The following is a 17,605-nucleotide window of genomic DNA, read 5'->3' as shown; positions in this document are numbered from 1 at the left end:
TCCTTCTCCCATGTTGAAGTTGAGACCTTTTGGATACTGAGCCATGTAAAACACCATTCACTGCCATGAAAACTACCCTGTTTTCAGCTGAATGTTGTCAACTCACCTGCACAGTATTATTATTATTGTTGTTGTTATTATTGTTGTTGTTATTGTTGTTGTTGTTGTCATTGTTATTAACAGTGGTGGTAACAGTAGTAGTAGTAGTAGTAGTAGTAGTAGTAGTAGTGGTAGTAGTATTTTTAGAAGTAGACCCTGCCTAATGCACCTCTGTGTGTGTATATGTTATACAGAATGAAAAGAACAGTTTTCCCTATCACCTCAATACTTCTTTCCATTCAAGTTAATTTCTGCAAAGGGGAAAGGAGAGACGAGTTGTCTTTTCTATCCAGGTGAGTATTCTGGGATGGGTTTGGGGCAAGGCTAAATGCTACATCACACCAGAGAGTCCACAGGGCCCTTCCTCATTAGAATCCTCAGTGAATAGCTATGATTTCTCACACAGATGCCTGGGATGGGGAACTAGGGCAATGAATATAAGTACCATGACAGAAGCCAAAGGGAACTTGCCTCCAGGGAAAAAAAAAAAAAATCCCACCAAATTTAATGTCAATCATTTAAAGTCAGTACATCTTGAAGGCTCCCTGTTCCCTTGTTCCCATCCATGAGAGCTGTGTATGCCAGTGACACGTACGATCAAGATGTTTATCATCTCTTTCTTAGTCTTTTTCCCCTCTTATTATTATTTCTGTTTATATTCAGCTGCACAGCAAACACAGTTTTTCTCAAGCTTGAACTTACAACCATTTCATGAACAGAAACAACTGGAAATTGCATCTGAGTGCTTGTATTAAGAAGGCTCCTCCTTTTACTTCTGGATAATTAAAGCTACTTATGGTTAGATTTTGTGCAGCAGCAAGAAGGCATGGTTTCAACAAGTTGATGATTATTTTCTTTTTCAGCCAAGCATTTGAAGAATATTTCCACTGTGAAAGCAACTCACGTCAATGAAAGCCAGTCATCTGAGTTTGAAGGATATTGCTTCTCCAAAGGCTGCATTCCTATAAAACTGTAGGGAAAGATTTTTCTTCTTTTTTATTACCTTCCTTAAATTGGATCAGTAATGACTTTTACCAAAAAAAAAAAAAAAAAGAAAAAAGAGACAGACAGACAGACAGCAGACAGACTGATGCAGACACAGACACAGAAAGACAGAGAGAGAAAGAAAGGAGAATATGTGCTGTGAAGTAATATACTTGGGGGCTTAAACAAAATATACAACAACATTATCTCAGAGTAATACCCTATAATTTTATTCATTCCTTTATTTCCTACGAGTTTGTATATTACAATCCACTAAACCAAAAGGCCAGATCACTCAGCTACCTAGATCTCTTGTAGTCTACTTAGCCAAGGGTGAAATTAATTGAAATTCAGTGGCGATATGCTGATTTACAAGCAGAGGATCTTTCTCAGAGTACCATAAAAGTCTCTTTTGCTTTTCAATGGATGAGTGGTTAGATTTAGATTAGAGAACTTATATAAACACAAAAAGATAAACCGTTCCCATAGCCTTTTCTCAGATCGTAAAAATAATCCGATGCAGTTAGCTTTCTAAAAAGAACAATCTACAGAAGGAAAAATAAAGGAGCATCTTAAGCTGCTGTCACCGCATTCTGAAGTGCCCACACAATAGGTTCACTTCAGAGTGAAACCAGTTCTCCTTTTGGTTCATTTGATGACATTGTCTGACAGGCAGCTTTGCTCTTTGCTCTTTGCAAATAACAGTTCAGAAATCCTGACTGAAAGGTTCAGAGCTGGATGGAGAAGACAATCATTCATCCATTCCATGATCACAAAATCTGTGCTCTTGTGTGGCTTCTGAGCAAAGAAGTACACTGAAAACCAGGACGTGAGAAGGGCTACTTGCTCCCAGCACAAGTGTCTGAACTTGGGCCCCCAGAAGTATTTAACCAGAAATTTGCCTAGAGGGTCTTGTTGCCATTTGTCTTTTCTGCTTTCCTCTGTCTCCGAAAGGGATTCTTTTTGAAGAATGATTGCTATCTGTCACCATTCCCCTTAAGGTGAACCTTTATGCCCTTTCAACAGCATTGACTGGAGATCAGAAACTAAAATAAAAGAAAGAAGAAGGAAAACACCTCCGGCAGGAAGTGTTGGGTGTCCAGGAGCAAACCTGGGTCTCACTGATTGATCAGTTATTGAAAACACATTCTTGGCTAACACATGGAGGCAAGAGCCAGAGTAGTTACAGCTTTGGCAGGGATGCCTTTGTGCTTTGAGTAGCAGGCATCTCCAGATACATGAGATGCTAACTGTGCCCGTGTGCCCACCCAGCTACTCCTCCATGCTCAAGCACCATGGTGGGAAACAGTACTCATGCCAGCAGGGTAGCATAGATGTGGGGGGCTTACACCACAGGTGTCTTGAAGTGAGAAGTGAGGTCAGGCCAAAATGTTTTTCCCAAAGACAAAATTAGAAAAAAAAAAAAAAAAAAAAGCTTTGAGCATTAAATCTGTTCTGTTATTCATACCTAAAGTCCTTTCTCAGTTTAAAAAAAAAAAAAAAAAAAGTTCAATTAGGTCTCACTTGACTGAAGGCTAATAAAAAGACAAATAAAGCCAGCAGGACTTTGTCTAATGTCTCCAACTGACTGACCTCACTAGCAAAATCAAGTTTTGTCCACGAGCAGCATTGTAGAGATCAGCTAAGAATGATGATCTAGAAGCTGTAAATTTCATGAAGCGCCAGTAATAAGTAAAAACATATTTTCACTACAAAACCTGTACAAGAAAGAGGTGGGCCTTTCTGCCTGATGTTCTGATCCCAGATAGACTTAGCACTAGCATTGTTAATTCACGCTCCCAGCCAGCATAAGAGCTGGAGCAGCTGAAAGTCTGTTGTATCACCACGCTTCTTAGGGGCAAGATAACCAGCACAAAATGTTCCCTTCCTCCCTCAGGTCCCCCCTGCTGTATTCAGGTGCCAGTCCAGTGTGTTCCCTTGCTCACTAAATTGCCACTTAGAGGAAGACACTGTTAAACATGGTCACCTCTGGTGATCTGCCTTCTGCACAGTGATGAAGTCATCAGGAGGCCACTAGATAAGCCAGCTAAAGAGGGTCAAGAAGGCTGTCCACTACTTGATAGCAGCATCTTAATAGCTTTCTAAAAACAGTGGGCCATCAAGTACCCAGACAATTTAATTTCACTTCTCAGTTGGAAAATAAGTACAGTAGTTGCTTCCATTCAGAAAAGAGAGGAAGAAAGAGAACTCTTCTGCCCATAGACTCATTTATTTGTTTCCTGTGTTTACTTCAATATACTGTGAAATAGAAACTTTCGGAAAGTTTTCTAAGTGATATGTGATGACACTTTCCTCTAACAGCAGCATGTTCCTTGACGCTTTTGTAAACTCTTAGGGTGCTTGCTTATCTTGTGACGCTGTAGGGAATGTCTAGGCAATAGTCAGAGATGATAGTCCTGCGTGACTGAATTTCTGCTATTCTACCTGGCAGTACTAAAGTTAATAACGTTGATGTATGGATTTGGGCACAAATGTCTCTTCAAGCCTTTCAAAAAGTCCCATAATGAATTAGTTTTCAATTTAGTTTGCAAGTTTCACTGCAATAAAGTGAGAGCAACTCAGTTTTTCATCATTTCTTGCAGACTTGGGCAGATACTGACTGTCATGCAAACTCAGTGTTACAATATATTCTGTAATAATTGGTTAAACAAAAATCTGGCAATGTCCAGCTTTTCCCAGCTTCATCATAAATGGTTTAGGTCAGACATACTTCCATTTTGTTGTTAATTGGATTGAAATTATATTTCATTATCCAAATGACAGTGTTCGGAGTTTTGTATATATATATTTGTGTGTGTGTGTATGTGTGTGCATCTTATAAAAAGTTACCAAGTGACTTAGATGAAGCAGAGATTTGCTTTCTGCTCCGCCCAGTGTTCATCGCAGTAGGTCTGCAGTCTCGGAGTACAACATCCCAGCCACAAGAATCCCAATGAATGGTGTGAAATTAATGTGGATTGGCACCAGAGCAGCAGACAGCCTGGAATGGCAAGAGCAAACCTGTGGTTTATGTGCCAAATTTGGAATACATTGCACAGAGTGGCATATGGTGGTTTCCTTTGGTCCAATGATGCACTTTAGGCACCACTTTCATCTGTCTACACCTCTTCAGCCCTGCATATTAGCCCCCATAAGCTGAAGATATGCCTATAAGTCTCCAACTTCATGAAAAGGACTCCACCAGTGCTGGGTTGTATGCGCTTAACCACAATGAAAATAGTTCTAACATACCTTGATAGAAACTTTTTGACTAGCCAATGAATGTTTGCAAAGTCCTCAAACCACTTAAATAACCAAATATTATTATTAATTATTAGGGGGATCAGAATGGTCTCTTCCAGCTTTCTAATCTACACTACATGCTTTTTAAGATCTCTGAGTGTGAATGCTTTCAAATAAATAAAGATGGTCTGGGAATTCCTTAAAGTGCTCCCAACAATGTCATACTAGCAGAGTCTTTTATATTCTGTGCAACTTTGCAGGCAGAAATCTCATCAAGGTACCAAATTAAACTGTCATGCTGCTCTGTGACTCCTGAACTACTGGCACGCCCCAGCTGTAGTTCATGTTATTAATAACAACAAGTTGTTGGGAAAAGAGTTTCCAGGTCATATTGTAAAGGCATCTAATTAGTAGCAACAAATGACAGATTTCCTTTAAAGTTCAGGAAATAACCAGCTGTGCCAAAAATGATGCAAAAACTAGACAGCCATACCGAAGACTTATTTTTTGTACAGTCATACCTCACTAAGTCCCATCTCAAAAGCCAAACCAAAGTATCTGCAGAGAGTCTTAAGCATCCAAATGCTTCATTTTCTAGACAGGAATGAGTTGCAGGCAGCATAACAGGAGAATGAATAAATAATACAGGTCACAGTGGATCATTATTGTTAATCTATAACAACTATCTAACCAAACATAAAGTAAAGGTTAAATTTCCAGAGCTGATGAGACATTGCTGATAGGGTCACATGACCAAATTAAGACCACCAAGCTTATATCCGAGATTCTCTCTTTAACCTTTGGAGAAGAACAGGCAATGTTACAGCACGGTTCATTACATTTTAAAGGAGACATCTGCAAGAGCTGAGACCAATCACTCCTTTAATAATGCCTCTTAGCACTAAGTATATATACAGCCCAAGGTGCCCAGCTTAGACAGAGACACCTAAGCTTAAATGAGATGAATCCCATCCTTTGAGAATAAAGGTCGTGTAAAACAGGTAGACAGGTGGAAGGATCCATTACACATGAATCAGGTAGATAAGTTTGATGACCAAAATATCACACGTCTCCCTTAATTGTCACCGCTTCATGTGCAGGAGTAACCAGAAAACACATAAACACCATTTGATTTTCTACTGTTTATGGCTTGGTTTATTTTACCTACCTGGTAGCAATTTTCTATAATGAAGTGTGATCTATAGTGTTTTGGAACTTGCCTCTCAAGCAGTCTCCAGGGGCAGGGCATACATCTGGGATTTGAATGACATCTCCCGGGATAAGTACCAAGGAGGTTGCCTACATCCCACGAGTGCAACAAGCTCAAGTTTCAGGCCAGAAATGCATTTAAGCTGTACAAGGAAATAGTTGTATCAGTCTGCAACAGGTGAGTTTCACCCAAAGTGCCTCAGCAAAAGGATTCAGAGATGCACAGACTCTGTGGCCAGAGGGATCTCTCATCAGCCCTTCTCAATACACAGACAAAACAGCTATTCCCAGGAGGTGGATTAAGCTTTTTCAAAAGATAGCTAATCTTGTTTTATAGAACCAGAATGATTATGAGTCTGCCACCTTTCCTGGTAAGGTGTTGCAATGCTTAATTACCCTCTCTGCTAGAAAATTGCACATTCCTTCAAGGTTGAATTTGTTTAACTCCTTCTTCTAGCCAATGAATCTTGTTGCTGCTTTAGTTTGCAATATCAAAAAGGCCTCCCTGTCTAAAAGTTTATCTAGGCATTGGTGTCTGTATACTTAAACCAAATCCCTGTCAACCTGCACTTTGATATAAACAGCAGACGGTGAACTCCTTAACCTCCACACCACAGAGTCTGTCTCTCTGATATTATTTTTGAGCTTCCTCTCAATTCTCTGAAGCTTTCCTATAGTGTTCTCCAGCTTGGTGAAAGAGAGACAGGACAGGATAACTGCAGGGCAAACCTGGGCTTAGGACACACGTGGAGCACCAGTGAGTCCAGCAATGTTTGACCCTCGCCATGCTGAGCCTTTTCTACACAAATCTAACTAATCGTACTCATTTTCTCTCTGAATTACAGTTTCAATCTTCTTCCTCTTATATACAAATCTCTAATCAACTCTAGTTATTTTCATCATTTCTCTGCTATTCTGTTGCGTCTATCTGAAGTTAATACTGAACACATGCAGAATTATGCCATAATTTCACAATATTTTAACTAGTATTCTGTATCTCTGGCAAACATACAGTGTAATAATTTGACTGCTTTTTTGACCTCCTTCAGCCTATTGGTGGTAGACGTTTTCACTCAACTTGTGCAACCGGAATCAACTTCCTTCACTGGGGGTGCTGTGTAGGCAGCACAGAACTCAGAAAACAGGTAATAGATGAGGAAAAATGAGAAAAAATGCAATCAGTCTTTACACCGTTTAAGAGTTTTGAAGTTTAGCCTTCTTTACAACTACAGTTGTGATACTCAGGGGCAGGGACTGTAGAAATGATACATCTCAGCATAAATAGCAATGTGTGCTGAAGATGGGAAGAAGACAGGATTTTGCATAAGAAGGGGATGTCCATTCTAGTGCTTTTTTTTTTTTTTTCCTACTCACATGAGCAAGGGGGGAAAAAGAGAGAGAAAAAAATAAGAAAAAAAATGAAGAATTATTCATCAGCTCAGGTGAGATTGCATCTGCAAAATCTGCACAGTAGCAATTCCCAGGAAGAGCTGGCAGCAACACAAACCTGACTGGGGCCCTCCAGACCTAATCAGTTCCACAACGCTGTGCCTTGCAGGAGCAAAGCTGTGATTGCCTTGATGGATGATTCCCCAACTGCTGCTACAGGCACTGTGAGAAGGGCTTCAGAAAGGCAGGGTCTGGCAAGGGGAGGGGTGAAAAAGGAGAGAAGGGATAATATATATATATATATATATATATATATATATATATATATAATACCTAAAGAAGGCAGGCAGAGGGACTGATAAGCAAGTGGGGTTACAGGTTGTAACTGGTAAAGGAATGCTTCCACGTCAGGACATGAATAGGCATCTGTGTACAAAAGAGGAAGGGGGAGAAGAGGAAAGAAGGGGTGGGAAGGATAGGCTGGCAGTGGAAATGGACTATAAATACCTGGACAGCAGAAAGGGTGATGTTTGTGAAAAAGATACCACTGCTGGAAGGTTATGAGTAAATAGTAAAAGTGATAAACACAAATTCTGGATACCTAGATTTGGTAAGAATAATTTACCATCAGACAAACAAGAAATTAAGAGCTGGTAGTAAAGGTGTATTTAAGAAAAAAAGATGTAGCTTCTCTCTTTAGTCTACCAATGCCTTTGCCAATGTGTAGCCTTGGGCAAGCTATTTTAATATTGTCTCAGTTCTGTTTTGCATAAATGATAACCACACCAGGCAGTTTATAGACATTATTTATGTCCATGCAATACCATTTTGAAAGGCCTTACAGTTATGGGATAATTAGGCATCACAGTAGACTTGTGAATAAATTGTATCATCGTTGTTTTTAAAAAAGGGGAAAGTAAAACACAAGAAATCTAAGATATTTAACATCCATGCACATGTTAAACTCAATAGTTCATGGCTCCTAACTTAGACTGGGTGCCTGTTGTTCAGCAGTTCATTGCAATAACATGCAAACAGGATTTTCCTATAGTGGGATTCCTGCCTTAATTTTTAAAATGCCAAGAATGTAAAATAGTAATTTCTGTAGATCTAATGCAAGAAATTGCATTCTGACACTACTTCTTTTTTAGTGTCTTCAAAAGCCATCACCTTCCTCAGAAGCTAAACCAGCCTAGATTTCAGCTGTGCCTCTGCAGCACTCCCAGAGCTTGCCTGACCCTAAAAAGCCAGCCCTCTGTGTCCACATTTCCCAGGCAGACCGCAGGAGTTGCTCAGCCTTGTTGCTGAGCCCTCTTATGAGTGTTTCTGTGCTGTCTCATCTGCCTGGAGTCTTTTTTTTTTTTTTTCTTGCTGGTGCAGACTGCATATCACACCAGAAGACTAATATGGGTGAAGGCGAGTCGCCTAACATACGTCTAATATACTTATGCCATCACCTCCCGTAATAATTTCCCCACCCAGACTTCCAAGCCACTAATACAGGGTGTGGGATTGTGCTCTCTCTGTATGCTAATGCACAGTGGAAAGACATTGAGCAGGCTGTTTAACGAAGATCCCAATTATGAGCACCAGGATGTCATCTCTAATAAGGCAGGAAGCAAATCGCCTCCCTTTCCCTTGCCACTCACTGCATGCCAAATCACCTGCTTTTGTGTACACACACACTGGGCACCATTTGTCTTAATGACACAGATGGTGAAAACTTATGCTGTTCTCAGGTAATGTACGTTAAAGGGATTTTATCTGCTGCGAATAAAAAGGTATTTTACCATCTTCTTAGTATTTTTAAAAAGTTCTTCCATTAAAAAAAAAAAAAAGTGCTTGATTTACTAGCATTAAATAAAGAAAAGATCTGGAGAAGCATCTATCTATCCTTCCATCTATCCATCATTAGATGTAATTTAATACTTAATGACATTTGTGATCATCATGCCATGCTTGTAATTGAAAATGAATAATTGAAATTCCAATTACCACAGGGGTCAACGTAAGGGGAATTCGTATAGTAACTTGCTAGGCAATAGCCTAAATTTCCAGTCATGTTAGGACTGCAAATAATGTGTCTCATTCTTAAATTATTTATTGGGAAATGTCGTCTTAATTTCTCTTGGCTATTTCTGTGAACAGTCAGGGCATTGTCCTGAAAGGCAGAAAATCTAGGCTTCATCACGCTTATTCAGCATCTAGCTGAAAAGTCCAGGATCAGCACTCCTGGGGGGGCTCACCATTGACATCTGTCCGTATCAGAGCACCTGAAGATACCACCAGCAGACCGAACGAATTTCAATACCTACCATATGTCTTTCAACATGGGCTCTATGCAAGAAAGCATAGAGCCGCACAAGACCAACAGTAGATGATCGGAATAGAGCTAGCCCTAAATAATCAATTCTGGGCTTCAAACAACATTCAGTGGCAAATCATCAACATAACAAAAGAGACTCATTTTCAGCCCATTAGCTGCTTGCAGTACAAGGAACTTTTCTGGCTTTCTCAGAAATTTGATCCCCTAATGACTGCAGAAAGGGCATCAGGACAGAAAATAATTACAGTCTGTCAGACAGTCTGGCATTCAACCTTCCACATGGTCCAGCAGACGGTGTCAAAGATTTGACCTCAAGGGGGTTTAAAGCACATTGTCAGAAAATACTCATCTAAATGGTCTACAGAGCATCCTACAGCTGATCAATGTCTTAAGTGAGCAATACTTAGCAGCTGGAATGTGTTTGATTACTACATCTAACCCCTGATTGATTGGTATTCTAAATTATTAATTGCCTTGTTCGTGGGGGAACAGAATGAAACTTTAATAAGTGACAAGGATCTCAGCGTCTCTGCAGCAGGCTGCAAGGATGTTAGCTCTGCTTTTCACAGGTCAGCTTAAAGTTCACATATGAAACCACCTGAATTTCCATCAGAGTTGCAGAATTTCATTTCTTTACTAATATGAGGTTTAAACCCAAGAATTTGACTTACTGGCCATTTCCCTTAAATTTGCTTCACTTCTGGGAATTTTACATATCACTTTCATTTATCTTTTAATCTAGCAGATCCTTTTATAAAGGTGCAAAGGTTTTAGGCATTAATCCTCAAACCCATGTCTTTAAAAAGAGCCATGAATACAATGTATATTCATATATATATATATATTACTTATAGGCTGCACATCCCAAATTAGGCATCAGAGTCAGAGCTAGTGTCCCTTGGCTTTTCTTTACAGCCAGTGGAAACAGGAACCTCCAGAAGGTGAATGATCTGATCTGCCTTAAGATCTTTAAAAGCAGCGGTTTGTACAGTGACTCCCAACCCGTACGTTAAGCTTTGTATGCCTAGATTAATCACATCGTGCTTTTGCTCAAGAAACTGTGGAGCGATTTTGATAATCTGTTGCAGATGCAGGCTCACAGATAGAAAGGGACTTGCTGCCTACATTAACCAGCTCCTGCAGGAGGTTGATATACATTTCTTTGTTAGTAAAATCTCAGAGACTGATTATTTCTGAAACCATTGAAATTTGGGCATATCCTGGCATGAAATGCAAGCAAGTTGGACTGGAACAACTTATATACCCTTCTACAGGGATATCAGGCACAACCCAGGCTGCAGGGTGGGAGAGAACTGGGCCACTGTCTAGTCCTCACCCATTCCATATATTGACTTTTGATCCTGTCTGGAAAAAAAATTAAAAAAAAAAATCTCACTTTTTGCAATGAAGGAATCCCTTTCCTGTGGGGAAGGGGTCTCCCAGCTCCCTTCCCTTCCCTGGTAGCATTGGGTACCACCACCTCCAACCTCAGTCCACTGCACACTCCCTCATGAAGACCTAGATTCACCAGGGCAGCAATTAAAAAAAAAAAAATCCTAAATATTCCTAAATATCTGCACCTTAGGACATGCATTAGTTCTCTTCCCCATGTGGCACATAGTTATCCTGACCTGGTCTGGATCTCTTGGCAAGGCTGATGTCCTGGATCAGAGGCATAAAAGGCCAGCATCTCCACCAGGGCAGTCAGGTCCTGGTATCTCAAAGAGAGTCAAGGATTTTGTGGAATTTGCCCTGAAGTTCTTCTCACTGTAATACCCATAACTCACTCACAAAAGGGATGGTGCTCTGTGTCTTTCTCAAGAGAGCTGCTGGTGATGATTTGCACTCTCCTATCATTTTTTCCCAGAACACACCAATGTCCATTCTTAGTGATGATTCGAAATGTCAGGCTCTTTTCCTTCTATTGTCTCTAGAGATAAGACCTGTCTTTTGCATGGCACGCACAGGCGGATTTTTTTGGCTGAAGAGGAAGAGCCATCCTTTTTTCTTGGGGCTATCAATGCCACTGCAGGAGGTACAACATGGCCAAGCAGAGCTCTGGTCCCCCATGCTGAGGAGCTCCTCCCACTGCAGACCCATAGCATAAGAGAAGGAATTCTGTTATATTGCAACCTCAACTTTAAAGTCTCACTGAGTACACACATTAATGCTTTAAAATGATCTTCATGATGTTTGAGTCTGTGCTTTTTCGGTCAGCACTGCCACATTGCCAGGCAGGTCACAATGTTGTTATTAGCATCAGATTTATAAGGACCATCATCATTGACTTTCAGTGGGCGAAGCGTCCTTGGAGAGGCTCTTTAAACAAACCTGATTTCAGCTTATGGACCAGACCATCATTACGTCTCTCACCAACCAAAGAATGTGTGTTTACACAAGAGGAGGCCATGGGTCAGAGGCAGAGAGCAGAAGCACAGACAGTGCAAATCAATATTTTTAGATAGTTTACTCTTAAATAAACTGTAAGATCAGGTCCAGCTGGTTTGTATCAGCTTCACCATACTTGGTATCAATGGAAGAAGGACAGTTTACTCATATGAGAGTTACAGGACTCAGCACAGTTATCTCAATAAACTTCTAGCTGGAAAACCTCACAGCTTCTTGGGGTAATTAGTCACTCATTGAGGATATAGAAGAAGTATTCAGCTTCTTGGCTTACAAATAAAGCAAATAAAAAATAGTTTAGAAATCACAGTAAAATTAATTATTTAAGTTCTTAGAGCCTTTGAGTAATCAGGATCTAGTGGGTGTCAGACAGGTCACAGCATTGGAAGGATCAGTATTACGATCAAGCAAAGCAATTCCTCCATTTTCTGACTCTCAGCCTAGGGTCCTGCCCTCTGGATTCAGAGTCCCATCCCTCCTATGCACAGCAAAGGCCAAAAAACAAAACACCTGAGAGCAGAGAAACTAAAGCAGATGCCATCCCGTTAGTCGACAACTTTAGGCAACCCCTTCCTAAATTGCTGAAAGGTTGGCCATAATGGCTAGGCAGGGTGGAAGAGTTGCCTGATCACTACTTCAGAGGGCAAAAAGAGTTTGAATCCAGCCCTAGGAACTGTCATGTGGAATAAAATTCCTGCCAGGCTTGGCAGCAATAACGTCAGAGTTGTTCACCTGTTTCCTTGTGAGCCATGTCCAGCTTTCGGACATGCATTTTCACATGTATCCAACACAGCCTGAGGTGGGAACTAATGAGAGGTCGGTTTTTGACATGTGTTGATACACAGAGCACTGTTGCCTAGCACAGATGTTGCCTTGCACACATTTCTGCAGACTGGATTTGTAAGTCAACGGGGCCTTGGCTCAGCAACCCTCACTCGGGAACTCCCCACTCCAGGCTCTGAATTTTGCCAATACCGTGCACAGCTTTCATGAATACATTAAATACCTATAGATCATCTACCTTCTGGGAGGATTACCATAAGCCTTGTCTGATAACATGGCCAGAGAATTACAAAAATTCAATTTTTTTAGCCAGTGAAGCTTACAATGAGGCTTTTTTTTTTTTTAACCTCCAAGCTCTCATGTTTTCTTCTTCCCTTCTTAGTTTGCAGATTATTTTGTAAGTTTTTGCCTTTTATTTACTTTTTCCTCACTGAAATATTCAGAATTGTTTTTGTTTACTATTTAAGACACAGAAACTCAAAGAAACAATCAAGTACCGGAAGGCTATATATTCTAAATAGTTCTATTCACCTTTCCCTTGAAAACCAAGACTCTTAAAACATCTTTTTAAAAATCAGAATGTTAAATGCTAATTCAAATGTTCTATTACATATTAGTCCAATGGGAATGTGATTAAATCACCTCACTTCAAATAAATCTAGCCAAGATATGTATCTGATGGCTGAATTTTTAATTATTGTTATTAGAAGAAAATATTTATGCTATAGTAACATAAGAAATTCCAGGAGGAAATTACTATTATTACTACTTCAGCTCTCCAGCAGCAAGCATTCTCTATATCCATGTATAATAAGATATAGTCTTACACCACTTAGTTGAATTTAATAATCAAAATTTATTCCACAGAGGACACCTTATTGACTTCTGCTCTGCTGGCTTTTCTCCATTGCTTTCTCCATTATCTTTTCATTTCCCTGTTTTCCCTGTATATTTTCAGGGTAGCATTCCTGCACAGAGACCTGATTCAAGCTGTGACTTCAACCAGCATAAATTCATGCCTGAGGACACATTTTGACTCAAGTTTAAAATAAAATAAGAATTCACTTCACTGCAAAATTAAAACAAATACGAAGCACTATCATTACTGTTTTAACTTACCTCGGTTATATTCATTCGTTTATGCTACTAAAGGAGTTTTGCAAATCTCTGGCTTCATTACACTTTTTGATTCACGAGCTGAACTGAAAAAAAATCAAAAAGGAGCAACTGTATCTTAGGTTGACCTGAATGAACTTTCTTATTGTTTTTCTTTTAACTAACAAAGCAGCTGAAGAATTGGTAGATAGGGAAAAAAAAAAAAGTAGGATCAACTGAAACATTTTGCTTGGACCGACATATCATGTTTTCCTTTGTGGAGGTTGAAGTTTTCCTTTGTTCTACATTTTTATTTCTTTAGGCCAACAGGCTTAAACTAACAGCTTCTACCAAGCCACTGAAATCTTTTATGTCAATGTTTTTATAATTTTCTTTTTTGCTTCTCTGGGGCAGAAAGCTGCTTAAATATGTGGGCATCATACCACATTATACAGGAAACAAACCACTGAAATATTTTACCCAGATCTATTTATGTGGCCATTTTACCATAAGATCTGGACATACCATCAACAGCAGCAACGAATTAAGGCTCACACAGGCTCATTATAAATTCATCCTATGTACCTTTTGGCAAAGAAAGGATGAACTTACAGTAAGAGACTAGTCTCATTATACTTCCTCTGCAGCAATGATTTTTAACTTTTACTCCCTTGCAACCTCCTAGGAATTTGCCACTGCAGCAGAACCTGTGTTTTCTGTAAAAAAGTTCACTAAAATTATAGTGATATTTTTTCTTTGTTACCTTTCAAGTTCATGCACGGAATTAGCAGTATCCCAGTTGTCTCCAGAAAGACAGCAGAGGATGTCACAAAAGAGGGAATGTCACTTAGGCTCTGCCCACATTCATGGCTTAAGAACTGAAGTTCTTTGGTTGATCTAACTTGAGATTCATTCAGCCCTCCTCAAACTGAGTATCTATAACTTTTCAGTAACTCCCTCTCCTTCCAAGACACGGATGATGGTGCATCCCCTTGTTCACTACTCTTTTCTGCAGTAACAAACAGACCTAACTTCTGCAAAAGAACTAGATCTAGGTTCAAAACACAATTCCACAAGCAGAGGTGAGGAAGGGTCTCTGTCAGTGCAGGAGCTAACCTCCTCCCTGTTGAGTGATCTCAGAAACAGTTTAAAGGCTGTGTAGAAGGGGATGATCTCTTTCCTTCTCATTGAGGTTTTTCACCTTTGCAGGCCAGAATGCTAGGCTGCCCAACTGTCTGAAAGAAAAGGATCATGATTTTGTAGCCTGGTATTTAGCAAACTACTCTGCAGCCTTGATTTCTCCCCAGGAATGGAGCTGCACAGTGGAGAAATCCCAGCACGAGTGATGGAGCAAGATCCCATGCAGACAGGAAAGAAACTCGTATCATATAACTTCAGTCCTCTCTGGAGCTTATCCAAACTTACCCTGGGCTCTTTTTCTAATCCCCAGAGTGAAGCAGACATTTCCAGGGCACATATTATGTGTCTTTATTTTAGGTGTCTCTTTTAGAATGAAAATATTGCAACTTAGATATGCTTGTTTTTTGCCACTGACTAAAAAAACAAACAAACAAACAAACAAACAAAAACAGCCTGTGGAGACTGCCTCTGCTGTTGTGAATATTTACATTTGATCAGACACACCTAATCCAGACTGTTTTTCTATATACATTGTCATCTTCTTTTCCAAATAAAACTTGCATTTTTGTTAAGAAACCTTCTTCATGCTATCTCAAAGCAACACTTGTATAAAATCCAGGATGAAAAAAATAAATAAATTAAAAAAATTAAAACCTCCTGTTTTCAGGCATTCATGTCCCAGAATAGACCCTGAAATCTAACCACCACTATTTGGGCAGCCAGAGGGAGAAACAGACTATGAACAAAACTAAAACATATTTTATTGATTTTTCCCCATGCAGGCTAAGCCACATGCAAAATCAGAATCAAACAAAGAATATCAATAACTAACAACAAGTCAAGTGCATTTTCAAATGACTTCCTTCTCCATGGTCTAAGGCATTTCTGCAATAAATAAGGTTCAGAAAGATACCTACAAATTAGGATTTGAAGTGGATTATGTCCCTTTAAGGGTTCATTTTGATGTTTTCACACTGATGACCACAAAGCTGTATTACCCCAAAGCTGTTAGCCAGGTGTGCTTTTCTATTGCCTGTGTACCATAATTGTAAGACTCAAAATGTTTTCTCTCACAGAAAAAAAGATACCATGAGTTCTTGCTCTGTACTAAATCTGTTGTCTCTGAGCCATGCATACACATTTCCAGCTTACTGAGCTATGGCACCTCACCACACCAGGGCTCTGTCTCCAATAGTCAACTCAGAAATAGGGTTTAACCTGGCAAGTTCCAGTAAATATTGAGCTCAGTCCAGTGGTACGCATGGAAACACTGACTATGAATTACTCCACAAATGGGATACGACTCAATTCTCAATTAACTTTAGACATTGCAGACATCTTCACATGAGCTAACCATCCTCAACAGAAGGAGAAAAACTACTGATGGAGAAAAGCTACTACGACTGGCTCCCAGATGAACCCCAGATGAGGACTGTCTCTTAGGATGGCTTTGAGCTCATACAGCACATGAGTTGCTGCAACATGACTGTTTTGTGGTCCTTATGCCTCATCTCCATGCAAAGATGTTTACACTGGGACGTCACTCTCTCATGAGTTGGCTTGTTAAAGAATGGTTAACTGAATGTCTCAGGTTGCAATGAAGACAGTCTTTATCTGTGAGCCCCAGATCCCTCCCAACCTGCTTGGATGGAAAACTTCTAAAGTATTTTATTACAGTCCCTGAGTCTGCATAGAGTTCCCATGGGGTTGCTTATGTATCTTACATTTTAAATTCTCTGGAATTTCTCATACAAATAAGTATCATATAAGAAGGAAAATTCAATTTACATTTGGTGAGGTTCGAAAGTCAATGTAATTGAATGATAATTTGCCGTGAAGCATGGATGTGAGTCCTCATGTTTGCCTCTTGACCTGAAAGGATACGGCTAGTGAAAATGTCTAGCAGATAATTACTGCTAGGCTAACCCTGAGGCGTGGCTATTATTCACAGGTCAATCTCTTTAAGATAATTCCCAGGATAATATTACCAAGGAACACATTCTCTTTGCATAATGCAACACCTGCCTCTCTTGTGAGATATCAGGGATGGGGAGCTGAGCTTTGCCTCCTCTTTGGTTTCTTTATTAAGCTTTCTTGTAGGGCAGAGGATGAAAGCAGCAAAAGAGGTAAATAATGGAAATATCACCTTGCAATAGAGAATTGGAGAGATTTTATTTTCATTACTTATTAGGGCTATGCCTTCTCACAGAGTCTGTAAAGACTGGGGAACACACAATTGTCACTTAATGGGATCAGGTGTTGGAGAAAGGAGGGGGAAAACTAGTTTGAACAACAAAAATATTTCCTAGCCAAAAGCAGTAACAAATAAGCCTTGATATATCATATTGCCCTCTTTTGCGCATAGGATTATGCACATCTTTCACAATTAAAGGAGTACATCTTTTAGAGTACTTGCAACAGAGATTGGTGTTTCTGTTTATATCCCACTGGTGTGCATGCCAGCAAACTGTTTTTTATAAACTCTACTGTAGATAAACAAGAGAAAATAACTGTTGAAATATCTCAGAAGATCACTTAATTTTTTTTTTTTTTTTTTTTTTTGTCAAGACAAATATACTTCCAGGGCCCAGATGCAGCAGACAGCTATATGCTGTATTTTAGGTAGTGTTGGGATGGTCCCTGGGCTTCTACAGCAGTGCAAGGCACATGAGCACACAAATGGTACAGACCAGGTCATAGTCATGCATTGGGGTGAGCTCAGTCTGCTTTATTCCCCTTTGGATCATAGAAACTTAGGACCAGAAAAGCTCTCCAGAGGTCATCTAGACCATCCCCTTGCCCCAAGGCAGGCTTAACTATAGGCAGGTCATGCCTGACAGATGTTTGTTTAACTTGCTCTCATAGTGATGGAAACTCAACAAGTGTTGCAGATAATCTGTGCCTAGTCATCAGTGTCCTCATTGCTAGAAA

General features: G+C 39.8%; 1 protein-coding gene across 12 annotated transcripts in view; it reads right to left on the bottom strand.

Moving 5' to 3' along the window:
* Nucleotides 1–17,605, bottom strand: part of TENM4 (teneurin transmembrane protein 4) — an 879,437-nt gene that overhangs the window by 470,154 nt on the left and 391,678 nt on the right. For 3 of the 12 annotated variants that reach the window (XM_040544433.1, XM_040544442.1, XM_040544434.1), the window contains exon 3: nucleotides 13,559–13,641. The exons of the other annotated variants lie outside the window; for them this stretch is intronic. The gene's annotated coding sequence lies outside the window, so the exon portion shown is untranslated. The remainder of the gene's footprint in view (nucleotides 1–13,558; nucleotides 13,642–17,605) is intronic. 12 annotated transcript variants of the gene reach the window in all.

This window comes from Cygnus olor, chromosome 1 (assembly GCF_009769625.2).
Source record: "Cygnus olor isolate bCygOlo1 chromosome 1, bCygOlo1.pri.v2, whole genome shotgun sequence".
Lineage (NCBI taxonomy): Eukaryota > Metazoa > Chordata > Aves > Anseriformes > Anatidae > Cygnus > Cygnus olor.
This window is presented reverse-complemented; position numbering and strand designations above follow the sequence as displayed.